The sequence below is a fragment of the Bufo gargarizans genome, chromosome 3 (genome assembly GCF_014858855.1).
Source record: "Bufo gargarizans isolate SCDJY-AF-19 chromosome 3, ASM1485885v1, whole genome shotgun sequence".
Classification (NCBI taxonomy): Eukaryota; Metazoa; Chordata; class Amphibia; order Anura; family Bufonidae; genus Bufo; species Bufo gargarizans.
This window is the reverse complement of record NC_058082.1, coordinates 118,231,262-118,257,019: the sequence shown is the minus strand read 5'-3', so window position 1 is coordinate 118,257,019 and position 25,758 is coordinate 118,231,262. Positions and strand designations below refer to the sequence as shown.

The 25,758-nt window shown below is 44.5% G+C and overlaps 1 pseudogene; it reads right to left on the bottom strand.

Annotated features, from left to right (window-relative positions):
* Window positions 1-6,489: 6,489 nt before the first annotated feature.
* On the bottom strand, window positions 6,490-23,276 carry LOC122932310 (annotated as a pseudogene).
* Between the last annotated feature and the right edge of the window lie 2,482 nt (window positions 23,277-25,758).

Here is a 25,758-nt window from a genome sequence, read left to right as displayed (position 1 = left end):
CCAAAGGGTACCAACAATTTTGTCCACGTCTGTATGTATATTTATGCTGCATATAATATATACTGTATGTATATTACAGTGTAATGTAAATAACATCAGCCCCTCCATCATACAGTCCCAGAAGCAAAGTGTACATGAATTAGATTTATCTAATCTCATACACATTGCTTGTACTGTATTTGGGCTCCTGCATGAGGCTGTTGACCAGTCATTACATTTATTTGAACCGCAATTTGTGTGCGGTTTCCACTGAACCATCCACACCCCAAAGAAATAGAACATGTTCTATTTTTTTGTGGTGCGGAAGCATGATGAGAAACCACACGGAAGCACTCCATAGTGCTTCTGTGGGGTTCGGTGCCTCCGTTCTGCAGCACACCTTTCATTCGTGATGCAGTGCACAAACAGCTGGGGCCCGTATACTGTGGAAGTATACAATTATTACCACCGTATATAGTGGTAATAATGAGGTAGACAGTGGTAAGGTGCAACTCACAACTTTTACTGGTGTTGACTTTGGTTACAGCAGTACAAAATACAGTCTCTTGTTGGTATTAAGAGTTAATCTGCAAGTCCACTGTTCCTAGGCTTTCTTAGGCTTGATTTAGAGAGTACCTTATTCCTGTTGATGTGCTCAGTCCTATACCTTGTCCTTTCCCTCCAAGCTGAATATTGGGACAGGTAGCTACTCTGTTTCCCAGAATTATGTTGTGGCTGCCAGAAGCTATAAGTCCTCCACCATGCGCAAAGGTGTCTGTGGCCCTAAATAATGTCTGTTAACACCGATGAATCTTTCTGATGCTTGTTTCTATTCCAAGGAGGCAAACTCTCTCCTACTGGTCAGGGATGCAAGTGTATAGTCCAACCACAGAAGGAAAACACTCTTCTGCGCCTAACACCTTGGTACTACCGCATAGCGAAGTTGGCTCCACTCACTAATCTGTGGTGTGGAGTCTTCACTCTGCATTCTCTCCTACTAATCTCATCTGATCTACTCTGATCTGCTCTAATCTGTCTCACTAGGCCTGAACTAGGTATATATAGAACTTAAGTTTTATCCCCATCTAGTGGTGGGATGTATAAATTACACCTAATCTGCCTCGTAACAGGGATTTTGCAGATAAATTAGTACAAAGCCACACAATACAGCATAATACAATTTTTAGTGTAAAAAGTGCTTTTAAGCAGTGCCCACACACATGTAGTGCGACGCTGTAAACGCGCAAAAAATGCATTTTTAGGCTTCCCATTCATTTCAATGGTAGACTGGTAGACGCAGCATGGATTCCACACCAGGATAAGGCATGTTGCTTCTTTTTTCCACACAGGCTCAGACTGGCCCACAGGGGAGCAGGTGAATCCTCCTGTGGGCTCCTGAGTAAGATGGGCCCCTTGTCTTCCACCCCTGTACAAGTGGCACATAACACAGTACTGCACTACATATAGATAGGCAGTGTACAGCACCTCAACCAGTTCATATAAAAACTGGATAGAATGTTTAAAGGGAACCTGTCATTAACTTTATGCTGACCTCACTGAGGGCAGCATAAATTAGTGACAGAAATGCTGATGTCAGCGGTGTGTCACTCATGAGCTGAAAGTAAGTGGTTGCTGAGAACCAACATCATAATCATTGCAGCACAGGCCCTGAAAAGAGTCAAATCTACTTGAGAAGAGTCATGGTTATTCAAAATCTCTTGCTCTCCTCGCCCATCTGCTGATAATTGTCAGTTCTTTCCTAGAGAGAAAGGAAGAAAACTAGGTCGAAGCCTGTCAGTCATCAGCAGGTGGGCAGGAGAGCAGGAAATTCATGAATAACCATGAATCTTCTCAGGTGGCCATGACTCTTTTCCAAGCCCAGTCTGTAATGATTGTGATGTTACATTTAACTTATAAATGACAGACCGCTGAAATCAGCTCGCCTGTCTATACTTTATGCTGCCATTAGTATGGGCAGCATAAAGTTGATGACAGGTTCACTTTAAGAAACTACCCAGTTTTTTATTCTAGACACATTGATATGGCTGAGATGGCTTACAGGTACAGAGGCAGGACATCCAGTATCCAAATTTCCCAGAGACCTGCCTTCTCAAAGTTGCTGTAGGGCCCCCATAATCAATTATCTTGTAGGGTCTTGTTGCTGTGTGAGCAGGTAATATTTGGATGTATCCATATGGTGGGCGCCCAAAATACATTTTACTGGTGGGCCCTACACATCTCAGTCCGACACTGTTTCCACACTTATTTGTTCCATGTAGAAAATAAAACCAAGTGCTGCTTTCCATTGAAATGCATATAAAGTTATTTAGAAGTGTTTTTGGAGCTGATTTTGAGGCAGAAATGCTCCAAAATCAGTGCCAAAACACTCTTGGCCCTTAGACATAGCATCAATAAGTTGTACAAGGCAGATATGTGTGGAGACAGGGCAGATCACACACACTGTGGGTTAGGAAGGAAAGCACACATAAAGCAGTGTGCAGGGTGAAGGCAGCAGCATTCTGGACACACAGACACAGCATGTATTATAGGGAGAGACACATTCACATAAGTGAAAAATGATAAAACTAGCAGTAGGGTGACTTAAACATATTTATTTTATTGAATGTAACCACTAAATTAATCTTTTCCATGTCAAAGGTATCCGCGGCCTTTCAAGATTTTTTTTTCCCATGGTAAACTTTTATGACAATCATAAACTTCATAATGGTGACATCAGTGGGGTGAGAGAAACAGGAACTCCTCTAATGTTCAGAATAAACGCATCTTAAGGGCTCATGCACACAACTATTTTTGTTTTGCAGTCTGTTTTTCACTGATCCGTTGTTCTGTATCTGAGTTTTTTTCTCTCTAAATTTAACCTCTTGGGGACATAGGGCGTACAGGTACGCCCTGATGTCCCGGTACTTAAGGACACAGGGCGTACCTGTGTGTATTTTCTATCACTTCCACGCTGTGGGCGGTGATCGGAACTGGGTGCCTGCTGAAACCAATCAGCAGGCACCCTGGGACAATGCCGAGGGGGGTCCTGTGACCGCCCCCCCTGTATCGGCAATCGCTATGGATTAACCCCTTTTATGCCACTGACCACGGCATAGAAGGGGTTTGTTTTTGAGTGAGCCCATCGAGTCTCCGCGCTGCTGTGGCGGGGACTCGATGTCTCAGAAGGCAGCCCGATGCCTCTTAAGGGAGCCGAGGAGATCAAGCCTCAGGCTGGGTCTCCTAGGCAACCTGTTAGTGTATTACTCTGGGTAATACACTAACAGGCAATGCATTACAATACAGATGTATTGTAATGCATTGCAGAGGAGATCATACCCCCAAAAGTGAACATCAGAAATAAAGTAAAGAAAAAAAAGTGTTTTTAATACAATTTATAAAGTAATAAAATTAATAAAGTAAAAAAAGAAAAAAGCCCCTTTCCTCTTATTTTATAATAAAAAACAGAAAAAAAACCACACATATTAGGTCTCACCGTGTCCGTAATGACCGGATCTATAAATATATCACATGATCCACCCTGTCCGATAAATACCATAAAAATAAATAAAATAAAAACGGTGTAAAAAAAGCCATTTTTGTCACCTTACATCACAAAAAGTGCAACACCAAGTGATCAAAAAGGCATATGCCCCCCAAAATAGTACCAATCTAACCTTCACCTCATCCTGCAAAAAATGAGCCCCTACCTAAGGCAATCGCTCAAAAAAAAAACTAAAAACTATGGCTCAGAATATGGAGACACTAAAACATAATTTTTTTTGTTTAAAAAATGCTGGTATTGTGTAAAACTTAAGTAAATAAAAAAAGTATACATATTAGGTATCGCCACCTCCGTAAGAACCTGCTCTATAAAAATATCACATGACCTAACCCCTCAGGTGAATACCGTAAAAAAATAACGGTGTAAAAAAAGCTATTTTTTGTCACCTTACATCACAAAAAGTGTAATAGCAAGCGATCAAAAAGTCATACGCACCCCAAAATAGTGCCAATTTAACCGTCATCTCATCCCGCAAAAATCATACTCTACCTAAGATAATCGCCCAAAAACTAAAAAACTATGGCTCTCAGACTATGGAGACACTAAAACATGATTTATTTTGTGTTAAAAATGAAATCATTGTGTAAATCTTACATAAATAAAAAAAAGTAGACATATTAGGTATCGCCGCGTCCATAATAACCTGTTCTATAAAAATATCACATGACCTAACCCCTCAGGTGAATACCGTTAAAAAAATTAAATACAAACGGCGTAAAAAAAGCCATTTTTTGTCACCTTACATCACAAAAAGTGTAATAGCAAGCGATCAAAAAGTCATACGCACCCCAAAATAGTACCAATCAAACCGTCATCTCATCCTCAAAAAAAGAGCCCAAAAGACAGTCATCCAAAAAATAAATAAAACTACGGCTTTAAAAATACCACATAATCTAACCTGTCAGATGAAAGTTGTAAATAACGTAAAATAAAAACGGGGCCAAAACAGCTATTTCTTGTTACCTTGCTTCACAAAAAGTGTAATATAGAGCAACCAAAAATCATATGATCCCCTCAAATAGTACTAACAAAACTGCCACCTTATCCCGTAGTTTACAAAATGGGGTACATTTTTTAGAGTTTCTACTCTAGGGGTGTGTCAGGGGGGCTTCAAATGGGACATTGTGTGAAAAAGCCAGTCCAGCAAAATCTGCCTTTCAAAAACCGTATGGTATTCCTTTCCCGGGGCCATAAATATTGAGTTTTGTTTGGCTGTTAACCCTTGATTTGTAACTGGAAAAAATGGATTCAAATGGAAAATCTGCCCAAAAAGTGAAATTTTGAAATTTTAGCTCTATTTTCCATTAATTCTTGTGGAACACCTAAAAGGTTAATAAGGTTTATAAAATTAGTTTTGAATACCTTGAAGGTGTAGTTTGTACAATGGGGTCATTTTTGGGTGGTTTCCATTATGTAAGCCTCACAAAGTGACTTCAGACCTGAACTGGTCCTGAAAAAGTTGGTTTTAGAAATTTTCTGAAAAATTTCAAGATTTGCTTCTAAACTTCTAAGCCTTGTAACGTCCCCAAAAAATAAAATGGCATTCACAAAATGATCCAAACATGAAGTAGACATATGGGGAATGTAAAGTAATAACTCTTTTTGGAGGTATTACTATCTATTATAAAAGTAGAGAAATTGACATTTGGAAATTTGATAATTTTTCAATTTTTTTTTTTAATATTGAATTTTTTTGACTCAATTTTATCACTGTCATGAAGTACAATATGTGACGAGAAAAGAATCTCAGAATGGCCTGGATAAGTAAAAGCGTTTTAAAGTTATCACCACATAAAGTGACACATGTCAGATTTGCAAAAAATGGCCTGGTCCTTAAGGTGAAAAATGGCCCGGTTAAGTCCTCTTCTGTTCCGTTATTGCACAAAACATATTCGTATGGTTTCCATATTTGATCAGTTTTTTGCGGATTATATACAGAAACTGTAACTTTTTAATCACCAAACACATGAGCAATATGTGCTGGGCATAGCATTTCTACAGTATGGATCCGCAAAATACTGATGAAATACGGATGACATACGGATGTGTTCCGTGTGCATTCCGTTTTTTGTGCTACAATAACTGTACTTCCCCTTTGAGAGCAGGGATGTGGTGTGTTAATCAACACTTTTTACTACTAATGTCCTTTTGGGACTAATTACACCACTTTCACTGCACCTACCTACTTAACTAAGACTTAGCTTTTATTTCATATTATTAAATAATTATGGTGTAAATAACTAATGTTAAAATTCTCAGTGATCACTGGCCATTTATCTATCCCTTTAGATTACCCTGTCAGGACCGTCATCTGACTGGGTTTGACACACACTTTCACTACCAGGTTGCGCGCTTGCCTGTATTAGTTGTTTATTGAGTGCAATTCATTTTATTTCTCTATAATGGCCTAATGAACATCTGCCATAAAATTCAGAGCCTCACGCTGCCCCCCGACATGTTTCGCCGTATCACGGCGTCTTCAGGGGTTAGGGCAGTTCCGTTTTTTGTGGACCCATTGACTTGGATAGGGTCTCGGACCGTGATTTGCACCAATAATAGGCATGCACTTGTGGAACGGCCATGCGGACAAACGAAAACAGAATGCACACGGAGTAACTTCTGTATTTTCTACAGAGCCATTGAACGGAATGGAAGCGGAAAGAAAATACGTTTGTGTGCATGAGCCCTAAGGCCTCTTGCACACGACCGTATGGCTTTTTCAATATTTTGCAGTCCGCAATAAAACGGATCCACAAAAAATACATATGACGTCTGTGTGCATTCCGTTTTTTTGAGGAACAGAACAGCTGGCCCCTGATAGAACAATACTATCCTTGTCCGTTATGGAGCTGAAATACGGAAACGGAAGGTATACGGAGTACTTTCCTTTTTTTTTGCGGATCCATTGAAATGAATGGTTCCGTATACGCTCCGTATACGGAACGCAAAAAACTGAACGTAAACGTGTGCAAGAGGCCTAAGGCTGATTTTACACCTCCTCCAATGTGACCTTTATCTCATGCTTGATTGAGTCATCATAAAAGTTTAGAAAAATGATGGGAAGGTGATTATATAAGGCCATGTGCTGGTTTGGGAAACAATCGACAGATAACATAATCAGATAAGACAGTAGGTAGGTAAGACAGAGGTATGTAATAAAGCTTGCTGTCCAGGCCAGGGGAATATCTTGTCCAGGGATGTACAGCAGTTAAGGCATGCTCCATACAGTCTGTGACATTGGTAGAGTTTGTTGCTGGCCGTGCCAGTTAGATGAACTAAGGATTGGGCATCTGTGGGCAAAAGGAGGAGAAAAACACACATTACAGACAGGTGAAATATAGAAACATTGCAGAACTTCAGCACATTTGTAAGGTGGGTAATAGAGATGAGTGGAGTTTTGAAAAATTTGATTCGGCAACTTAGTGGAAGTTAGCCAAGAAATTTGATTTGTTTTAAATTAATTTGTCAGAATCGCTATAAATGAGGTATACCCAGGCCAATCTGCCTTAGGGTATGGCCACACGGAGTGGCCTCTCATTTAATAATGAAGACCACACCGCACAGTCTTTCTCTCACCCTATGCTCAGCTCATAGGACAATGGCAGAGACCGCAAGTGATGAGGGTTTTATAGGGCTGGCTATCTGCAGGTAGGAGGTGGCTATCTGCAGATTGGCTTGCTGCATGGCATTATGGGTGAGCTTGCGTTCCTGGGTTTCTTACTTTCATTTTGTAACACACTTTGCGAAAAACTAATTTGTGACCACAAAGTGTGAGGAAATTCGGATTTGTTGCAAATCGAAGTTTTCCTAAACTTCGGACCGAATTCCGCTTCAAATACTTTGGTTCGCTCAACACTAGTGGGTGATATTACTCTCTAATTCTATACAACTACAACTCTGGACACACATGGTTGATTATAACATTTTACCTATGCATCTAGTATTACATATTTCAAATTTAAGGAAAGTTCTCACATTATATGTGCAGTCCTTAGGCCCCTTTCACACGGGCGAGATATTGGCGCGGGTGCAATGCGTGAGGTGAGCGCATTGCACCCGCACTGAATCCGGACCCATTCATTTCTATGGGGCTGTGCAGATGAGCGGTGATTTTCGTGCATCACTTGTGCGTTGTGTGAGAATCGCAGCATGCTCCTCTTTGTGCGTTTTCCACGCAACGCAGTCCCCATAGAAGTGAATGGGGCTGCGTGAAAATCACAAGCATCCGCAATCAAGTGCGAATGCGGTGCGATTTTCAAGCATGGTTGCTAGGAGACGATCGGGATGGAGACCCGGTCATTATTATTTTCCCTTATAACATGGTTATAAGGGAAAATAATAGCATTCTTAATACAGAATGCTTAGTACAATAGCGCCGGAGGGATTAAAAAAAGAAATGAAAAATAAATTAACTCACCTTAATCCACTTGTTCGTGCAGCTGGCATCTCTTCTGCCTTCATCTTTGCTGTGCGCAGGAAAAGGACCTGTGGTGACATCACTACGCTTATCACATGGTCCATCATATGATCCATCACCATGGTAAAATATCATGTGATGGACCATGTGATGAGCGCAGTGATGTCATCAAAGTTCCTATTCCTCAAAGAAGAAGACAGAAGAGATGCCGGCTGCGTGAACAAGTGGATTAAGGTGACTTAAATAATTTTTATTTTGTTTTAACCCCTGCAGCCCTATTGTGCTATGCATTCTGTATTAAGAATGCTATTATTTTCCCTTATAACCATGTTATAAGGGAAAATAATATAATCTACACAACACCGATCCCAAACCTGAGCGATAAAAACTTAACAACGGTATGCAATCGCAGTCAAAACTGACTGCAATTGGGTACCTACTCGCGCGGGTTGGCCGCATTGCACGGGACGCCTCCGGAGCCAAAACGTGATGCCCGTGTGAAAGAGGCCTTACTGTGAGCAGCATGATATACAGTAGACCAGAAGGAGCAGAGTAGATTGATATATAGCTATGTAAGAAAATATTCAGTATACTATAACTTGTATTTTATTCATTTTGATCCCTGCTCTTTCTATGTATAGGAGTACAGTGGGTGATCTTATCAGTGATTTACAGACACCTCTGTATGAACAGCTGGCACAGCTGGGCATGGATGGGTGTCAGTCACTGAACAGGAAATACAAGTATTACAATTCCCCCCCCCCCACCCCCCAAAAAAAGAAAAGCTAAATAGCATCTAATAGACCACTGCTGACTGTTAAATTATCCGCGCCACATCTCCTGTGTAAAGTGTGCGCATCCCTAAAATATCAGTAACATCGAGTGTATTTTTTCCATAAACGGTGTCCGCTGCGGACAGTTAAATTATCCATGCCACATCTCCTGTGTAAAGTGTGTGCATCCAAAAAATATCTGTGACATCCAGTTTACTTTTTCCGTAGATGGTGTCTGCTGCGGACAGTGACATTAACTGCGCCACATCTCCGGTTTAAAGTGTGCGCATCCAAAAAATATCTGTGACATCCAGTGTACTTTTTCAATAGATGGTGTCCGCTGCGGAATGTGGCATTACCAGTGTCACATTCCAAATACCTGTGACATTCCCTGTAATTTTTTATTAGCCACTGGTGACAGCATTGACATTATCTGCGGGATATCTCCTGTGTGACGTTTCCACATCCCAAATACCTTTTTAATTTTTTTTGGCGCATACACTTCCAAATCCTACGCAACTGTATGTGTGATATGCTTTCAAGCATATATCACATTTAAAATGAAGAAGGCGAGCAGTAAGGGACAGGGAAGTGGCCGTGATGCTGATGGTGCACGCAGAGGCCGTGGACCTGGGCGCATTGAAACTGTGCCTGCTGTCAGAGCACAAGAAAAACATTCACAATACCTAGCTTTATGTTCCAGTTTGCAGGACATCACTATTGAAGTCAGACCAGTGCAACCAGGTGGTCGGTTGAATTGCAGCAGATAATGCTTCCAGTCAGTTAAGCACCCTGTCTTCCACAAAGTCCAGTCTTGATACTCCTTCCTCCCACCATGGAGAGTCTGGCCAAACAAGTGATCCCACACTCGGATATTCCGAGGAGCTATTTTCCTCGCCATTCTTTGATTTAACCCTCTCGCCAAGCATGATTGAAGAGGGACAGATCTTGTTCCCTAAATTCCCAAACTCTTGAGTATCCATAATCACAAGAAGATGATGGTGGGGAATGGCAATTACTGTTTGGATGATGATGAGACACAGTTGCCAATAACTCAACAGCAATTACTGTCTCAAGAGGTTGAGGAAGAGGATGAGACACAGTTGTCAATCACTGAGGTTTTGGTTAGGTCAACAAGTCAGGAGGATAAGCAGAGTGAGGAAGTGGAAGAGGAGGTCGAAGACGATGTAGTCACTGACCCAACCTGGGAAGGTGGAAAGCCGAGCAAAGACAGCAGTACAGAGGGGGAGGGATCTGCAGCACTGCAACAGGCTGGAAGAGGCAGTGGGGTGGCAAAAGGGAGAAGGCGGGCCACACCAAACAGGCCCGCAACTGTTCTGGAGCTTTTTTGAGGAAAGTGCAGACAACAAAAGAATTGTAATTTGCAACCTGTGCCATTCAAAAATGCGGAAGGGGCGTGAACACTGGCAACCTCACCACCACCAGCATGATCCGCCACATGGCTTTAAAGCACAGTAATAGGTGGGACGAACGCCTGGGTCCACAATCTGTGTCTGCGGGTCACACCACTGCCTCCTCTTCCCCGGTGTTACATGCTGGCCAATTCCCTGTCAAAGACGCAGGCCTGGATGCCTCTCGCCCTGTACCTGGACCTTTGCAAGCACCATCAGCGACCACATCCACTTCCGTGCCCCAGCACAGCATCCAAATGTCCTTACCCCAGGCATTTGAACGCAAGCACAAATACCCAGCCACCCACCCACAGGCCATAGCACTAAATGTGCAGCTTTCCAAATGACTGGCCCTGGAAATGTTGCCATTTAGGCTTGTGGACACTGAAGCCTTCCTCAGCCGCCACTATTTTTGAAGGTGTGCCGTGCCAGCCTTACACCAACATGTGTCCCGTAACATCACCCGTGCCCTGACCAAGGCAGTTACTGTGAAGGTCCACTTAACCACGGACACATGGATAATTGCATTTGGCCAGGGACGCTACATTTCCCTGACGGCACACTGGGTGAATGTTGTGGAGGCCAGGAGTGAGTCGTATCCTGGGATGGCACAGGTGCTACCGACGCCAAGGATTGGGGGCCCTACGTCGATCAGGGTTTCCGCCAGCACATACGTTGGTGGCTCCAACCCCCACTTCTCCTCCTCCACCTCCTCCTCCACTTCCACCTCTGAATTATCCGCGTGCAGCACCAGTCAGTCATCAGTTGGTAGCTGGAAGCAGTGTAGCACTGCAGTGGGGAAGCGGCAACAGGCCGTGCTGAAGCTGATAGGCTTAGGGGACAAACAGCACACCGCCGCAGAGCTGTGGCAGGGGATAAGAGACCAGACTGAGCTGTGGCTCTCGCCACTCAACCTACAACCAGGCATGGTTGTGTCTGATAATGGCCCTAACTTGGTGGCGGCTTTGGAGCTTGGCAAGCTCAGACACATCCCATGCCTAGCCCACGTGTTCAACCTTGTGGTTCAGCGGTTTCTCAAAACCTACCCCAATTTGCCTGAGCTACTGGTGAAGGTACGCCGCGTGTGTGCACATCTCCGCAAGTCATCGACAGCTTCAGCCGGTCTTTCAACGCTGCAGCAGCGCTTGAATATGCCAGTTCACTGTCTGTTGTGAGACGTGAGCACGTGCTGGAATTCAACGTTCCACATGTTGGCCAGGCTTTGTGAGCAGCAGAGGGCAGTAGTGGAATACCAGCTGCAACATGGTCATCACCTTTCCAGTCAGCTTCCGCTATTCACAAGCGAGGAGTGGGCATGGACGTCTGACCTCTGTGAGCTTTTAAGAAACTTTGAGTAATCAACACAGATGGTGAGCAGCGATAACGCTATTATCAGCGCAATCATCCCACTTCTGTGTCTACTCAAATGCTCGCTGCTCACAATTAAGGATGACGCTTTGCATGGGGAAGAGGTGGAAATGGGGGAAGACATTACACAGGGTGATAGCCAGACCACCCTCAGTTTGTCTTCTCAGCACGAATTGAATGATGAAGAGGAGGAGGAGGAGAAGCAGGAGACGCAAGGGGTGGCACCCATGGAAGTTTAATTCCATCTGTTCAGCGTGGGTGGCCAGAAGAGGAGGAAAAGGATGAGGAGATTGAGAGTGATCCTCCTGATAATGACAGCAAAGTCTTGCATGTTGGTATTCTGGCACACATGGCTGACTTCATGTTAGGCTGCCTTTCCAGTGACCCTCGCATTAAACGCATTTTAGACAACACGGATTACTGTTTTTTCACCCTTCTCAACCATCTTCTCATCTCTCATTCCTCTGGTGGAGAGGACGAGCAAAACGGTGCAATACCAGAAGATCCTTGTTAAAAAGTTGTTCCCAAAATTTCCATCTGACAAAGTTGGCGGCAGAGTCCATAGTTCCTTGGCCAACCGAGGAGGGGAGACAAGGGGAACACATAGCAGTTCCAACAGAGGCAGGGCAACACTTTCCAAAGCCTGGAACAGTTTCATGAAACCCCGCCCAGGGGCGGACTGACCATTCGGGCACTCGGGCATGGACCGAGGGCCCGCGGCCACTAGGGGGCTGGCTCACTCCTGCAGCCAGAGGTCGCAATAACTTACTAAGGATGGGGGGGTGTTGGGCGGTCCGCCCCAGATACCGTCTCACGGGGGTGCCAGAAGCAATCAACGCTTTCATCAATACAGATGGAAGCGCTCGTTGCTGGAGCGCAGAGAGCTGTGTCCTGTCACTCACCACTTAGCTCCCCGCGCTCCTCACCTCCGTCAGGCCAGCGGTGCACAGAATGGTGAAGCAGGAAGACTTCTCCCCACTCCACCATTCAGCCTGCAGGCACGGATCACGCTGCTGGCCTATGTGGGCAGAGCCTGCAGCCCGGGAGTCTGCATAAGCTCCTCCCTCACAGTGCTGCAGAGCGATCTGTGCCTGCAGGGAAGAGAGGACTGTGAGCTTCAGTAACGGGACAAGGTAAGTATTTATGTGTTTTTTTTGTGGGCATTTCTACTCTGGAGGGGGCACAATGGACATTGCTAATGTGAAGGTGGCACAATGGGCATTTCTACTCTGCAGGTGGACAATGGGCATTGTTAATGTGAAGGGGGCACAATGGGCATTTCTACTCTGGAGGGGCACAATGGGCATTTCTTCTCTGGAGGAGGCACAATGGCATTGCTAATGTGAAGGGGGCACAATGGGCATTTCTACTATGGAGGGGGCACAATGGGCATTTCTACTCTGGAGGGGGCAAGGAGGGCATTGCTAATGTGAAGGGAACACAATGGGAATTTCTACTATGGAGAGGGCACAGTGCACAGAGGGCATTACTACTCTGAAGGGTGCACAGAGGGCATTACTACTATAAGGGGGCACAGAGGGCATTATTACTGTGAAGGGGCATAATGGGCATTACTAGCACAGAGGGCATTACTACTATTAAGGGGGCACATTGGGGATTACTACTATGGAGGGGACACAGTGCACAGAGGGCATTACTACTCTGAAGGGTGCACAGAAGGCATTATTACTATGAAGGGTGCACAATGGGCATTTTTACTGTGAAGGGGAAACAATGGGCATTATTACTGTACAGGGAACACAATGGGCATTATTACGGTGAAGGGGAACTATCGCATTACTACTATTAAGGGGCATTATTACTGTGAAGGAGGCACAATGGGGATTATTACTGTGAGGGGGGCACAAAGAGGGCATTACAACTGTGAAGGGGTACAGATAGGGCATTACTACTGTAAAAGGGCCACAGGGAGGGCATAACTACTGTGAGAGGGGCACAATGAGGGCACAACTACTTAAAGGGGGCACAATGTGGGCATAACGACTGCTAGTGGGCACACATCTGTACAAAACTACTGTGAGGGTTGTACAATGAGGGCAATACTACTGTGAGGGGGTACGATTGGGGGGGGGGGAGGCCAGAGAAAGGACCCGCCCTGGATGCCAAACAACCTAGGCACGCCACTGCTTTTACTAAATAATATATTTTACTCCCTGGAAAAAGTCCCCCACATTCATCAGCTGTTGCTTGTGCCTGAAATAACCAATAGCAAAGCTCCTTATAGCAAGAGCTATGTTATTAGTTGAGTATTGGCGATACAGGTCGGGTCAGGTAGGGGAAGCTGGCGAGAGCTGGAAGGAGGAGGTGCGGTATTAAGGAGAGCGGGGCGCGCTGCCCAAGGACCCTGGGGAGCCGCGGACTCATGTGACTGGACTGGTCTGGAAGAAAAGCTGACCCTGGACCTGTGACTCCCCCCCCCCCCCCCCGGCCGTGTTGTTGTGGCAGTGAGAAGCCCGGCCTGTCAGTCTTCAAGTAAGTGATTCCCCCCTCCCCCAATCATGGTTCCGTCCAGTCTTACAGTTCTCTGCTCCCCCCTCCTCCTGTCACCTACTAGTAACCCTGCTCCCACCATCTCCTAACACCCCCATTAGTGACTCTGATGCTCCCTCCTCCTGTCACCCCACTAGTGACCCTGCTCCCCCTCCTCCTGTCACTCCACTAGTGACCCTGCTCCCCCCCTCCTCCTGCCCCCCCTTATTGACTCTGCTTCCCCCTCCTCCTGTCACTTCACTAGTGACCCTACTCCCCCTCCTCCTGTCACCTCACTAGGGACCCTGCTCCCCCCTCCTCCTGTCACCCCACTAATGACCCTGCTTCCCCCCTCCTCCTGTCACCTCACTAGTAACCCTGCTCCCCCCTCCTCCTGTCACCCCACTAGTGACCCTATTCCCCCTCTTCCTGTCACCCCACTAGTGACCCTGCTCACCTCCACTAGTCACCCTGTGAGTTCCTGTACGGAGAGGTGAGGCCTAGCTGTGTGTCTGCCCCTGTGTGTGTGTCCCTGTGTGTGTGTGTCTGTCTTTGTGTGTGTGTCTGTCTTTGTGTGTGTGTCTGTCTTTGTGTGTGTGTCTGTCTTTGTGTGTGTGTCTGTCCCTGTGTGTGTGTCTGTCCCTGTGTGTATGTGTATATGTCCCTGTGTGTGTCCCTGTGTGCGTGTCTGTCCCTGGGCCTGTGACCCCCCTCCCCCCCCCCCCTGGCCGTGTTGTTGTGGCAGTGATAAGCCCGGCCTGTCAGTCTTCAAGTAAGTGATTTCCCCCTCCACCAATCATGGTTCCGTCCAGTCTCACAGTTCTCTGCTCCCCCCTCCTCCTGTCACCCCACTAGTGACCCTGCTCCCACCTCCTCCTATCACCCCATTAGTGACTCTGCTCACCCTTCCTCCTGTTACCCCACTAGTGACCCTGCTCCCCCTTCTCCTGTCTCCCCACTAGTGACCCTGCTCCTCCCTCCTCCTGTCCCCCCCTAGTGACCCTGCTCCCCCCCTATTGACTTCCATTATACTCGGGTGCTCGGTAGAGCACCCGAGCATCCGAGCACTATGGTGCTCGATCAACACTAATCTGCATCCCTCAGCCCAGGAATTGCAGAGCTGATTGTGAGAATTTTTGCATGTTTGTAGTCTCTGACGCCTACCACACTTTCTTCATTTTTGAGAGTTTTGTACACCTGTGATCATCTTGGAAAGTTTTCAAAATGTTTAAAAGGAGATGAGGCACTTCTACTCCATATTGGGAAGAGACCATACTTTGACTTGCCATTGTTGTATAAACTATAACTCCCATTCTGTAGTCTAGTGCAGAAGGATTAGTTTATTTTCTACAATTGGCCTGGCTACTGACTCTAGTACCATATGCTGGCGACAGCACCTTCATCTCCTGCCTTGTACCTAAACCACACACTACTCCATCTTGTGTAGGATGCCTTTGTGGTACATGTGGTCCACTGCCGACATCCTCCATTGTATGCATTTTTTGCTGGGGATTGCCACGAGCAATGGATCACATGTAGAGGAATTGCTCCCCCGGTTATAAACACGTTAAAGTGTTTGGGGATTTTGAGCATTTCCACCAGACAGGAATCCCCAAATCAGGGTGTGCACCGAGGAAAGAAATTGTGTGCTGCCTAATCACTGCCATTGTATTGGTGTGAGGATGGCCACTGTGAATGATTATTGCAGCCAGAGCCACTACCATTCCCATCCTCCGTTCCCACTCCTTTTGGGCCCGTGGCACAGGTGCCTATATAATGCTGTCAGCAGGTTAGCATTGTCAAAACTGCTAACAGACTCCCTTAAAGGCTATGTACATCTTTGGGGCAATTTATATTATTATTACATTCGACTCATTTTGAACTAAAACACATTTTTTCAATAGGTCTGTATTAAAAATATGGAACCCTTTTTCCTGCACATGCTCTAGTAGCAGGATCTGAATTTTCTTTCTGCTCTGTCAGCCAGCTTACCTGATGGGCCCCTTATCTCTGATCTCTGACCTTATTAACACTCATTAAAGCTCAAATCTTATCATAGTGATAAGAATGTGGTTTATTAGATGACTGGCACAAATGTACAATTCTCACAGCTAGAAAAACAGTTAACCCTTTGTGACAGAACGTCTCAATATTTTTAATAAAGAGCAATTGAAAAAATGATTTGTAGCTCAAAATTAGTAAAATGCAGTCATTAAAAAAAATTCTGCTGAAGGTGTATATATAGCCTTTAAAGGGAATCTGTCACTAGTTTGTGTCACCGTGCAGTTCACCGTGTGTGTCCGTGTAGGCTGGCTGCAGTCTCCCTGGCATACTGGCTGCAGGTTGTCTTCCTTTGTATGCTGGTTGCTAGAGGCTGGGTGTTGGCTGCGGTGTCTGGTGTGTATCCTGCCCGTGTTGTGTGTACCCCTTTGACTGTTTCTGTATCTTTGTTTAACTGGTTGCCACGGGCAACGTCCAGTGCTTCTGTCAGGGTGGTTCCTGTGGATCTGCTTCTGTTTGGTTCTGTTGGGGTTAATTCCACTGTTCTATGCCTGTGATTCTGTGGCTGGGTGGGGCTTCTCAGGGGCCTCGTTAGGCAGCCTTATCTTCCTGTGTTCTGGGGTCAGTCTTGGTCAGTCAGTCTTGTTCTGTTTCTAGGTTTAGCTCCTTGCCGCTGACCCAAGGGGTCTTACGATCTTCCCGTTTGTATGGTTCCGCCTGATTCTACATTGTTGTATTCTGTTTCTTTTACCTGTCTTGTATGTTATAGCCTAGCAGTGCTCAACTGCATCTGTACCTGTTATCTTGTCCTGTCCTTGATTCTATGTCTGTTCCATGTTCGCCTAGCAGTGCGTAACTGCGTCATTGTCTGGCAGTACTTAACTGATTCTGTTTGTGTCAATGATTTATGTCCTGTCTGTGATCACCTAGCAGTGCGTAACTGTGTCCGAACGCCTAGTAGTGCATAACTGCGTCCGTTATGTATTCTGTCCTAGTCCTGTCTGGCAGTGTTTCACTGCTTCCATGTTACCTTCGGAAGAGGGTTCCTGTGTTCCCCAGAGGGGGAATGCCCACTCAATCTGTATCTGATTCTGTTTCTGCTGTCTCTGCTTGTACTTGTGGTACCATTGCTGGTATCTTCTATTATGTCAGACCAGCTGCCACTGATTTGGTCTTACTCTTGGAGTAGCCCCTGGCAACTACCGTGGCTCAAGTCTATCCTCACCACCAGAGGCGCTAGTGAAAACCAGGTTTTACTTAGTTATGACCCTCCAGTGAGTAGCCAGTCAGTGGCATTAGTGGGTTCACACCCGCTGGTCCATTACAGTTTTCTGCTGCCCTCACTTTTAAATCCTAACAGCTCCTGCACATGGCAAATGAGTCCCCATATTCTTGACCTCATGGGTGTCTCCGCCCACCTGCCTCTGATTGACAGGTGTTTTTCCAACTGAATCAGCAGCAGGTGGATGTGGAAAGCTAAGAGCTCATGAACTTTCAGAACTCATTAGCATGTGCTCAAGCTGTTCAATACAAGATTTTAGCAGAATGGCTAGGTCAATTAAAGAAATTGGCCTAGCAAAACTGGTGACAGATTCCCTTTAAAGAATTGTAAAATGGAAAGTGGAAAATGTATTCCTAATATTTACTTACATTGCTGGTAGTATTCTTCACCAAAGTAGCCTTTGACTTGGGAAGAGAGATTTGCCCACAGACGCTCTAGATTCTTCAAGTGAGGTTCTGCCATGCATATTTGTGTCTGGAAAGCACCTGGTTCAATCATTGACACCTTCACTCCAAAATCACGAAGCTCCCTTCTGCAAAAGAAAAAAATACAAAGCATGCTAGAACAATCTGAAATTATATCCTGAAGCTCACAAACAACAGCTTCTGAAGTATATAAAAAGGTTATTGTCAGGCTTTTTGGTAATCCTAGAATAAAGCTACTAATCAAATCTTTAAGGGGGTTGTCTGGGTTCAGAGCTGTACCCGGATATATCCCTTTTTTCACCCCGGCAGCCCTTCTGATATGAGCATCATAGCATTTCAGAGCAGGGCAAAGGTTTTTTTCGGGAGGTCCGATGACATACTGGGCTCTCCATAGGTAAGCTAGGCAGAGGCTGTAAAACCGGTAGGGTAGCACTAAAGCCTGCCCATCAGGGCAACACTGCTAGGTGGAAGCCTCTGCCCCACACAATGTCAGATTATAATGGCCGATTTTGGGCAGCCGTTCATGGACGGAAGACTACTACAAGAAACAGAATATAGGCCACCACAGCAGGCCACATTTATGGCTGGTTCTAGGGGCTGCAAAAATCTCTTGCTTTTATGCAGTGAATGCCATGATGGGAAAAAATTTACCTGATTTGCCATTTTTGGTCACCTTGCCCTTCCCCCAATTTTTTTTTATAAATAGTCATGTGTACCTCTAAATTGTGCCAATAAAAACTACAGCTCAAAAATGAATACTGAGAGACATTTGGGTCTTTCTAACTAATACTGAGAACCTGTTAATTTTCCATAACTACCATAAGGTTCAAAAACGAGCATGTTTTGGAGGGAAAAAGGTCTGAATTGTTTACCACCAATAAAAGACAGATCCGCTATGTTGTTATGTCTGAAAAACAGTTTTTGTCAGGAAAAAGTATCATTGTAGCTCTAATGTAAATCTATGAGAGATAGAAAGTGTAACATTGTATTTGTTTGGTTGGAGCTTCTCCACTCCATCCCTCAAACTAGAAATTGTATATGAAGAGAGCAGTCTGAGAAAACTGCTGAGTAGAGCCACTAGAGTTCTGCAGTTAGAGATCAGTGCTTAGAAGAGACTCTACGAGACTGCATGAGTAAACAGAAGAAGATGCTAAAATGGGTAGTCTGCCGCCGACCATGGATCACTAGCCTTTGGCCAGGGTACCAGCCTTCTGAGGGAGAAAACGGACAGCTAGCTCAGGCCTTTCCTCAGCATCAAACTCTTCTTCTGCCAGGGAGGAAGCTGCGGAAGCCATCCATATGAATTCCTCTATTAAATAAGCACATTGGTTTACTGCAGACCCTGACCCTCTGGACTTATTTAGTTAAACTCGCCGTTGTCTGGGGGACCCAGCATAGCATTGGGGCCACACAAAACCCGGCCACTGCACTGGCATCATAGGGGGCATGAACTCTCTCAGGGGTATGTCTGTTCTACCGCAGCAGGTGGCAGTTGAAGTATGGAACTGAGTAAGTGCTTCCATCTCAGTGAGTCGGACAGAGAATTTAGAAAAAGAGCAAACAGCAGGTGGCGCTATACATATTTCAGTGAATAACTCAGTGTTATACTATATTTTTAATTACATGGATGTAATTACATCATCATCATCCCTCATTCTTTTGAACTTTAAAAATTATACAATGTACCACACACATACTACACACTTACCTGAGACTATCCGATAAAGCTTCAACGCCAAACTTCGATGGACAATATGCTCCTCCAATTATCGACAGTCTCCCAGCACAACTAGAAACATTAACAATTCGTCCTCTTGCCTTTATAATGAGAGGCAACAAGTTCACTGTCACATCAAAGGCACCTACTAAATTGATATTTAGCACCTTAACAAAATCTGCTTTTGTTTGCCATGCATTGGGAGCTAGTGCAAATCCAAAACCAGCATTGTTCACAAGACCCCATAAACCTGGAAAATAAAAAGGCTATGGTAAGCGGCTACTTGATAAAATGTACATTCTGATATTTTTGTTAGTCGGATCCTGCAGTAATACTACATACAGTAAATTAAAGGACTATACTGATCAGCTGCTCGGTGCTTGTGCACAGCTTCCACCCCAATTTACCTGAATAGGATAAACTGCTGTAATTACCCTGCACCACCACCACAGTGTACACATTGTGCAGGTAATCATTGAAGAGGAACGCCCTGCTTGTACAACCTCCATGGCCTCTGCAAACAGCTGATTACGTTGGGTACTGAGAGTCAGACCCCCAAGGATCTAAAACGGAAGACTTATCCGTATAAGCAAGAACCAGGGGACAAATGGAAGGGAGTATGCTGGCAGGATCAGGCTACACAGGGTTTGTTCTGTTGTCTGTTGCCTTGGAGAAACATAAGTTTCCATAGGAGCTGAAGAAATAAAATGACAGCAAGCTTTTAACCCATATGGGTTGCTCCCAGCACTATACGTGTACAGCGCTGGGAGGGTCTTTAAATATGGCGCCCACTCATGCATGCAGCGGGCGCCATAGTCATTGGGTCTCTGTTGTTTCAAACAGCTGAGACCCACGGCTAATGCCTGCGACCGGGAATAATGCCTATTGCAGGCATTTAAGCCTTTAGATGCTGAGGTCAAGTGCAACCATGGCATCTAAATGGTAAAAAAAACAGAAGTGTGCGCTTCGAGGTTAAGACCGGCTCCCTCATGCAGTGATTGGGGAAGCCGCTCATTAATTGTAATACTCTGAGTCTCTCTGAAAAGACCCAGCGTATTAGAGCTGCAGTAACTATGTTGGACAGCGGGTGACAGGCCAACAAAGGATAACAGCAATTGGAGCATATACGGTAGTTCTATGGAAATACAATATATGCCATAAAAACAGCAAATTAGTGGATATTGCAGCCTCCCAGAGGGGCTACAAAAATGTTGAAAAATATAAAAATTTTAATCACCTCCCTTTCCCTAGAATAAAGATAAATACATAAACAATAAAAAAATATAAACATCATGGTTATCTTCGTATCCGAAAACACCCATACTATTAAAATATAAAAATATTTATCCCATACGGCGAATGGTGTAACAGATTTTTTTTTAAGATGGCTGATTTGGCATTTTTTGATTGTTTCTCTTACACCAATAAGCATTATAAAATGTGATCAAAAAGTCACACACACACACTCCAAAATAGTATAAATAAAAACTACAGATTATCCCACAAAAAATTAGCTCAGGAGACACAACTATAAAAAAGTGATGGGGGTAAGAATATGACAATGTAAAACATTTTTTTTACAGTATTAAAACACAAAAAGAGAATGAAGGGCACAGGTCAGTTTTTCTGCATAGAGAATGCCGTAGGGACAAAACCCATAAAACTGTGGCGGAATAGTATTTTTTCCTCAATTCCACCTCATTTGGATATTTTTCCCCGCATCCCACTACATTGTGTGCCATATTAAATGGTGGCATTAGAAAGTACAACTTGTCCTGCAAAAAAACAAGTCCTCATATGGCTATTTGAATGGGAAAAAACAAGTTATGGCTCTGGGAAGACAGGGAAGAAAAATGAACATGCAAAAACTAAAAAGCCTCTGGTATCCAAAGGGTTAATTGAGAACTATTGCAAAGTTGCTTTGTTTTTCATTTTAGATACACTAACATAATTCAGAAACTAGTAGTAATGCTGCAGGGATAGTTTTCAAACAGTGCGATTAAAGGTGAAAGCTGACCATATTTTTTTTACTGCCCTCAAGAACCTAATTGAAAAGTAAGGTGTCTTTTATATGTTACACTGTAGATGCAAAGGGATTCCTTCTAAGTAAATTGGCCAGTTTACATCAATTATGCTTCTTTTGGTATGCTTCATAAGATGTGCGTATTTATCTCTAGTTGCCATTATTTAAAGGGTTATTCCATCTGCATGTATATGGCATATTCATAGGCATATGGTAGGCAAGTGAAGTGAGCCTGGTATGCAAGTGGAGAGAATGGGCATAGTGGTGCAGAAGGGAGTTGTAGTAGTCACAGTGGTTGTCCTCCGCAGCGCTTCTTGAGACCATGCGGTGGAAATGATGGAGTAAGGGTCCATTCACACGTCCGTTGTTTCTTTCCTGATCTGTTCCGTGTTTTGCGGAACAGATCTGGACCAGATCTGTACCCATTCATTTTCAATGGGTCCTGAAAAAAAAATCAGACATTGTGCTGTCCGATTTTTTTCAGGACCCATTGAAAATGAATGGGTCCAGATCTGTTCCGCAAAAAACTGAACAGATCAGGAAAGAAACAACGGACGTGTGAATGGACCCTAAGCTGTAGAGCGGTACAATGACAAGACCGGGTTTTGGTGCAACAAACCAACAGTACTTTACTGGGGCCAGTCAATAGGTGATCAACACAAGCACTATTCACATGAAATGCTGTCTTTACAGTTGACTAAAGGTTGTACATGGAGACTAGTTTATCTCTTGCAATCAGACTGTTCAATCTCTCCCTTTTCCAGCCTGAAAGGATGTACTTTCTCTATCATCAGACTTTTGATATATACATATATAACATATAGACATATGATATCCACAGTATCCCCAAGTGAATATAGTCACTTTCGCTTTCCTATCCTTTGGTTATGGTGGGCAGCTTGTAGCTTATAGTGTTCCCACCACATGCAGAGGAGGATATAACCAGATTAGCCACAGATACCTTCTTTGCCAAAGTGTCTGCAATCCCTTTGTGATGGTTAAACCTTCGGTAGATCTTTTCCCTTCTAAGACCTCACACATGAACTAACTGCTTGTAGTCTGTAGGGGAGCTGAATCTCCCTACAGAATCTGCTCCTTGCCTCTCCGAGGTGTTCACTCCCGACACTTCCTCCTAGAGAGGAAGGGTGAAGCCAGCCCTGCCTAGTCACTTGGGACCTCCCACTCCCTACACAACCTTATGGGATAGTAGTTTTCATATAATACAAAAAAATACTGTGATATTAACACTTTCAGTGCCTGGCAGTGGATTTCAGGACACTGCACAGGTCTCTCTCTATTCTATTCAAATGGCAGAGTAAGCATGTCAGCACCTGGTGAATGTTTGGAGTATACTGTGGACATGCCATAAATGTCCAGATGGGAATAACCCTTTAAGGAACATGTTGGACCAACAGAATGTATTGTTCATAGCATTGTAGCTATTTATACTGTATATAGTAAGGTTTTGTGTTTTTTTTTTTTGTCTTACCTTCATCTCCAACAATATCAGTTGCCCACTTGGCAGCTGAGCTGACACTCTGACTGTCTGTAACATCTAGAATTACTGTTTGTAGTCGACTTGATGCCTCTTTCTTCAGGTTCTCAGCCCCGTTCTCTGTTAGACATGACGCCAGCACTTTCATCCCACGTTTGTCCAGTTGCTTGGCCAGCACATTTCCAAATCCAGTGTCACATCCAGTAATGAAGACATATTTATCTGTGAGATTTTCTAGGATCTGACTCTGTCTGTACCATCTGTACAGGAGAATTAGACCAACCAACACTAATAGGGGGAGCCACATCATACAATACGGTGCTGTAGCTCTGTGTTACCTAGGAAAATAATGCAATAGCTGCTATGAATTTTGATATCTAATGACCACATTCAGTGCTCTGCATCAGAAGAAAGCTGATTTGCATTGATAGGCATGTCTTTCTGAACCATTGGACACGCATGTCATGTCTGTGTCCTCATAGTTGGGGGGGGGGGCACACAAAACAGCATCACAGGCCACAGGTTGTGCATCCTTGCTTTAGCTATCCATATACCTATAGATTTGCACATACAAATATAATTTTTATTATTTGGGTCTCCAGTGGTTTGAACCCTTGATGGAAAACAGAAAGATTATAAATAGAGATGAGCGAATCGAAGTTGACAAAGTGGAATTCGATCAGAATTCGAGGAAAAATTTGATTTGCACTGAATCCGATTTTCCTCACGCTTCGTGGTAACAAATCGCATTTTTTCCTAAAATGGCTGCTGCATGTGTTAGGACATGGAGCAAAGAACTCTGGGAACGAGGGATCACCTACAATACCATGCATGTAGCCAATCAGCAGCCAGTCCCTGTGATGTCCCAGCCCTATAAATAGCCTCAGCCATTTTGGATTCAGCCATTTTCCAGTGTACTTAGTGCAGGGAGAGACGTCAGCAGGCGCTAGGGAAAGTGGTAGAAAAAACTTTTTTGGGCTGTATAGAAGTTCAGGGAAAGAGGATTAGAAGTGAAGGGAAAGAATAGGGAGGAATTATTCCACACTATAAAAGGACAACAGGGTCTAATAGGGGAGTGTACAGCCTGGGTAATAGGAGCAATCCTATTACACCTTGCTGCACTGACTGGGGATCCAAATTGCCATTATACTGCTGCTTTTAGGTTTACAATAGATGATACCTCTGTAATTCCAGCAAACCTTGCTTGTTATTGGGGTGCAAGTGCTGTGTGATACAGCCATTAACAGGGTGTATTTCTAGGCAATATTTGTACAGTACATCTTATTAGCCATTGTGCTGTGAATTTATATGTTCTAAAGCCTTTCTTGTGGTGTATTAGTGGAGGAAAAGGGCTTATTTGCCATTGTGCGGTTAAGTGACAAAATTACAGCCTTTTTTGTGGTGTATTAGTGGAAAAAAGTCTAATTAACCATTCAGCGTTGCAGTTATATGTTCTAAAGCATTTTTTTTGGTGTATTAGTGGGAAAAAAATGGCTTATTTGCCGTTCAGCGGTGCAGTTATATGTTCTAAAGCCTTTTTTGAGGTGTATTAGTGAAAAATAAAGGCTTGTTAGCCGTTGTGTGGTGAAGTGACAAAATGACTGCCTTTTTTGGGGTGTATTAGTGCAAAAAAACATTTTCAATAGCTGTTCAGTGGTGCAGTTATATGTTCTAAAGCCTGTTTTGGGGTGTATTAGTTGAACAAAAGGTTTCTTAGCCGTTGTGTGGTGAAGTGACAAAATTACAGCCTTTTTTGGGGTGTATAAATGCGGTGCAGTTATATGTTCTAAAGCCTTTTTTGAGGTGTATTAGTGTGGAAAAAAGGGCAAATTTGCCGTTGTGCGGTGAAGTGACAAAATTACAGCCTTTTTTGGGGTGTATTAGTGCAAAAAAAGGCTTATTTGCTGTTCAGCAGTGCAGTTACCATATTTTTCGCCCTATAAGACGCACCGGCCCATAAGACGCACCTAGGTTTTTGAGGAGGAAAATAAGAAGGTGTGCTTTTGGTGGGTTTTAAACTAATGGTGGTCTGTACATGACACTACTATGGGGGATCTGTGGATGGCACTGTTATGAGGGAGATCTGTGGGTGGCACTGTTATGGGGGGATCTGTGGATGGCACTGTTATGGGGGGATCTGTGGATGGCACTGTTATGGGGGGATCTGTGGATGGCACTGTTATGGGGGGATCTGAGGGGGGCACTGTTATGGGGGGATCTGAGGGGGCACTGTTATGGGGGTGATCTGAGGGGGCACTGTTAAGGAGGTGATCTGTGGATGGCACTGTTATGGGGTGATCTGTGGATAGCACTGTTATGGGGGGGGGTGATCTGTGGAGGAGGACATTGGAGCACAAGCAATGTGTAGCGAAATGGGTGGGTTTTTCTACACAGGTGACAGGCCGGAGGAGCAAGAGGGAAAAGAGGAAGAAGAGGCAGATGACCCAGGCACACCGTGGCAGTATGCAGTGGAGATGGAGGAAGGGAGTCCCTTCAAGTCACTTGCACAAATGGCCTGCTGCATGTTCGCTTGCTTGGGTAGTGATGGCCGAATTGTCACCATTCGGTAGAGGGATGACTTCTGGCTCTCCACCTTGTTGGACCCTCGCTACTGGTCCAAAATGGGGGGCCTTTTTTTACAACCACCGAGAGGGAGGACAAACTAAACTACTGTAGAGACATCCTATCTAGTCAGTTGGCCGCTGCCTATCTGTTCCATTGTCTATCCTCTTGCAGGTCTGACCGGGGGGCCCTCTACATTCCCGTTCCACTGCCATGGCTGCTGTGGCGGGGTGGGAGCAGTACCAGCTCCAT